At 53.8% G+C, this 4,720-nt stretch overlaps 1 protein-coding gene across 1 annotated transcript in view; it reads left to right on the plus strand.

Annotated features, from left to right (window-relative positions):
- The first annotated feature begins 245 nt into the window (after positions 1-245).
- RNF41 (ring finger protein 41, E3 ubiquitin protein ligase) overlaps positions 246-4,720 on the plus strand; it is a 19,189-nt gene continuing 14,714 nt past the window's right edge. The window contains exon 1 of the mRNA XM_009335204.1: positions 246-391. The gene's annotated coding sequence lies outside the window, so the exon portion shown is untranslated. The remainder of the gene's footprint in view (positions 392-4,720) is intronic.

Here is a 4,720-nt window from a genome sequence, read left to right on the forward strand (position 1 = left end):
GGTTATTCTGCTTTTTAGGAGAGTTGCAAAGGCTCTCCGGGAAGCGCAGGTTTCTCTTCTGTGGGGCTGAAGGCCTGGGTTCCTGTGTGGAGGAAGAGAGGTGTCTTCATCTGGGCCCTGAGAGGGGGGTGAAGGGCAGGGCACAGCCTTCCACCTCGGTTTTTACAATGCTCACTTTTCCTTCCCTTTTTTTCCCCCCCCCGTGACTAGATCTGTCCTGTCTGACCTTACGACTCCTGCGTGGCAGCGGCTCTTGGCCCTCGACGAACGACATTTTAAACTGTAGAAGAGGAAGGGGAAAAGATGGGCCATTGGGAGCGTCTCCCTGAAAAGAGTAAGCCCAGCCCAGCCCTGCCTCTTTGCTGCTTAGGGAGGAATTCTGCCACGGAAGGTAAATCAAGTACCGCTCAGAACTTTCTCCGTCTGTGCGCGGGGGATGAGTTTTAAGTCCTTCCTCCACACACGTGGAGCCTCCGACATGTGAACAGTTAGAGTTACATCAGCAGTTTTATGGGGTGTTGCTTTATATATGCTTTCAGGGCTTTTCAGTTGGCTGCTGCCGATAACTTTGAAGTCATATTTATCTGAAAACTTTGTTTTTGCTCGGCTAACGAGAAAGGTCTCTGTATGTCTTGACAGTCCCCCTGTCGCAGCTGGCAGTGCAACACGTACGGCTGTTCTCGCAGCTTGTAGCTGCCTGATCTCTCCCCCGGCAGGTTTACCTAGAGCACCGTTTAGAGATCGCAGCCTGCTGTTCACGGGTCCGTGCAGGTTCGCGGTGAAGGACACGGCTCTTGCTCTAAAGCCGTTAAAGAACCCGTGTTGTAAATCAACGTCTACGGGGAAATAGCAAGATCTTCCTTAAATTTCAGAGGTTTAAAATAAATCCTGCCAAACTGGCTTAAAAACTGCCCCTGCCTGATTTCTGTATCTCTTGTTTCACTTGGTGCTCTAGAAGAAGGGCAGGCGCTGGGATTCCCAGGGCGCTCTCGGAAGTGCGAGGTTCCCTGTGACTTGCAGGGAAAGTGCTTTGTTAACGAAACCCGCCGATGAGGCTGGAGTTCTGGAAAGGCATCCCAAAAGGCTGCAGAGGCAGCTGGAGGCAATGCGAAGCGAACTTCAAACAGAGCTAAAGGTAAAAGCGAGCCGCGAGTTGCGCTGCTCGGCAGCCTCTGCCTGTGTTTTCTCGCCGATCAGCCAGCTTGGTGACTGGCCAACTGCCGGGGCTTCGCAGCTTGTGTGGGCTCCTCGCGGCGGAAAACCGGAGACACTTCGTGCTGTTCTGCGAGGATGGGGTTATTCACCGAGTCTGAAGAGATCCCTCGCATCCGAATGCTTTAGACCGAAGGCAAAAAGCTCTTTGGTCTTCTCATGTTAGGATTTCCGTGTGGTAGCTGCTCCGGACTCGCTCGGTACAACGGTAGTGCCGGTAGTCGAAGGTGGGTCTGACCGGGAGCGTGGAGACTTGGCCGAGCTGCGCAGGCCAGGCTGCTGAGCTGCCTCAGCAAGGGGCCCGGGTTCTGCCCTGGGCTCCTGGGAATCCTCTCCTCCTCTTTGAGGAGCTGGGACCTCTTGGGGTGCTGCTGGTGGAGGTGGTGGCTCCCGGGCATCCTCCCGCCTGCCAGCTCTGCCTTTCCGCGGCAGGTAGCGGAGCAGCACGTCTGCCCCTGCTTCAACGAACTGCCCGGTGTAGTTTCCTTTGGGACAAGGCATCGCTCCCACTTCTGGCGGAGCAGTTAGAGTTGGGAGGGGACAGGCTGCTGGCGGAGCAGCGATGCTGTGTGCTTTTTATAACTGAGTGTGCGTATTCAGACATTTTGCTGGCTGTGACTTGTATCTGCTGTTTGGAAACTAGTTTAACTTCAGATTTAGGCTCTTCATTTTCTTGGTGTCTTGACACCGTAAGAAACAGACCAGAAAATAAAAGGCTTGGCAGAGCTGGGTAAAGTGTGCTGTGCAATTCCAGCGTGGCCCCAGCTGTTAACAAGTGGCTTGTTCCGCTTATCTAACGAAGGGAAACCTGCCTCGCAGACCCTCGCGTCCTTCTCTGCCTTATCTGTAGCCATGAGCGCTCTCCAGACAAACCGCTTCTCGCGAGTGCAGGGCCCGGCACGTGTGCGAGGCCCCGTCCCGGTCAGAGCCTGCCGGTGTCTCTGCCGTCACCGATGAGGAACGTGCAGCCCCCCCAAAAGTAGGCTGGGGCCGGGTTCCTGCCTCTGGGCTCTCGGTGGCAACGTCTTCCTCTGGTCTTGCTGCATCTGCCTGTAGACATGCTGCGGGCTGCGGCAGCGTGCTGCGCCGCATTCCTCCGTGATCTCTGGGGTTTGTGGGATGTGTCAGAGCTCAGGTGGCAGCCGGGGAGGGCAGCTGGTGCCCCTGCAGCGGGTGGCTTGAGTAGTTTTTAATGGGAGCTCGTACCCCAAGTCACGGGAACTCGTTTAGTTCCTGCCCGGGTTCCCGGTAGGCAGGAGCTGTTGCAGACAGAGCTCAAGCAAAATAGAGACTTTGCAGTGTTGAAATGCAGCAAGTGGGAAGAATATTCTAAGCTCGCAGCAGAAAGAACAAAACCTGAAATGTGTGTTTCTGCCTGGATCTTGAACATTTCCCTTCTGATTTACCTGGGGCGTAGGAACCTGAGGCTTGGGAGGCTGCGGTTCTGTTTGCGATACCCGGACCGAGCGTATCCCCCGTTCCTGAGGATGATCGGTGACGGTGACAGCCGTGTATGCTGGGAGGGTCACGGGCAGGGTCTCACCCCAGCACCGCAGCCTCTGCAAGGCAGGCGAGTGCTCGGCCGGGGCGGGAGACGAAGCGTGGGTGTAGCCCTGTGAAGGAGCGCATCCCCCTCCTTTTGAAGTTTTTTTTGAGGAATATAATGCTGCCTTGTGGAAATCTGCCACGAGGTTTCCTTCCCTGACACAAAAGTGGTGCTGACCTTTGAGTGTTCTCCCAGTCGTCCCAGCGTGGTTGCGTATCTGTGGGGTTTGGCGTATTATTTCTGCCCCTTTGGCAGTCCTGTCGAGGCGCCAAAGCCCCTTCACAGCGCTGCCGATTGAGTTCCTGAGCTTTGGGAGGGCTTGATCTGAAAAAAGTACAGAAGGGAAGTGGCAGGAATTGGGTGGGCAGCTCAGCAGCTCCAGGTCAGGCCACCCTGTCAGAATGTTTTAATAAAGAGCAGGACCTTGACGTTCCCAAAACAATGTGACTTTTATTCCCCCCCCAGAAGTCGTTGCCATGGCTTAGCAACCTGCGGCAACAAACCTGCGTTCCCTGAGCCGCTTTCGGTTGCGAAGCAGAGGCTCGCAGTCAGCTGCGATTCCTGATTGTGCATTTCATAGGGCTGTAGGACTGGACGCAGAGCCAAGGACTCGGCAAGCAGGGAGATCTTGTCATGTTCCTCGCAGGCTGGAGGTAAGGGTGGCTGGAGCGGAGCAGGGGTCTGATGGATGTCGCTTCTGCTCATCGCACGGCTCTGGAAGGGAGCTGCCGTTTCAGTTCTCCGTCTGTGGAATTGGGGATGGGATGGATAAAAGCTGTCTTGCGCCGGGCACGCGCAGGCGAACAGGCTGTGCTGGAGGCAGGAGGGATGGGGCACCCCGGAGTTTTACCTGGGCTGCTTGGCTTCCTTTTTCAGATGAGCCTTGCCCAGTCCGAGGGGATAACGCCCTTGCCCTGTGGCTGCACACAGGGTTGTCCACCTCCCTTTTAGACGATCCTTTGCTTCTGTAGGTGCAGAGGTGACACTGCGCAGCGTGATGTGAGCTTGGCGTGCCGAGAGCCACTCTGCTTTCAGCAGCTGCCTTGAGGAACTTCCCAAAGACTCTTTTTCTTCCTTTCTTTCCTTTCTCGAGGTGGCTGATTTCCCCGGCAAGCTCTTCTGCCTCCAGCCTCTTTCACCTAAATCCTTTCAACGCATTAAAAGTACAGAAAACAGGATGAGTTTGTCGGGTCCCAGCTGGGAGAGACTGCAGGCTGGTTGTGCTTTTGTGGTACCGGTAGCGTTGTTTCATGCTGTGGGATTTTGAGGCGCTGCCAGCGTTGGGCACGATGCCTGTAGGTGTTCCCAGGACTATCAGCCGGGCTTTAGTGATCCTGAAGAGCTTCCCAGAATAAGGAATGGCCTTGCTGGGTGGCAAAGCCCTCTAGCCTGATTCTGCAGGGGTTAAGCAATAGGAGCTCTTCAACATGTTGTTTGTCCTTCCACCAGCTACCGAAACGGGATCTTGAACATGGGTAGGGCCTCACGATTGATGTGTTTTCCTCCTATTATACAACCGAGAACGATTGTTTAACCCCGCTTTCCTTTTGATCTTGTTTGCCTGTGTGTACTTGGGCAAAAGCTTCCTTTGATTTGTGAAAGGCTTTTTAGAAAAAGGATTTTTTTTTTTTTTCCTTTGGAAAGTTTTGCTCTCTGGATGTGAGCTAATGTCAAACAGAAGATCAACACTGGAGGAAAAATCCCTGTGGAAAGAGCTGTTAGATTTGTACTCTCAATGCTTTTGGCTTTTAATTAGCAAATAATGAGTAGTATTTTTGTGTTTTGCCTGTGGCCTCTTGAATCAAAATAGTATGTACTGAAACTTTGTGGATTACAGTCAGTCATTCCTGAAGTCTCTGCTAACTGGCTAAAACACTTTGAAGAAACGCCTCCACGTAAGGAAAGTTTTAGGCCTGGGGGATATCGATTATTTCAGGTGTGGGAGGGACTGCAGCGAGGACG

The sequence above is a fragment of the Pygoscelis adeliae genome, unplaced genomic scaffold (assembly GCF_000699105.1).
Source record: "Pygoscelis adeliae isolate BGI_AS28 unplaced genomic scaffold, ASM69910v1 Scaffold950, whole genome shotgun sequence".
In the NCBI taxonomy this organism is placed as follows: domain Eukaryota; kingdom Metazoa; phylum Chordata; class Aves; order Sphenisciformes; family Spheniscidae; genus Pygoscelis; species Pygoscelis adeliae.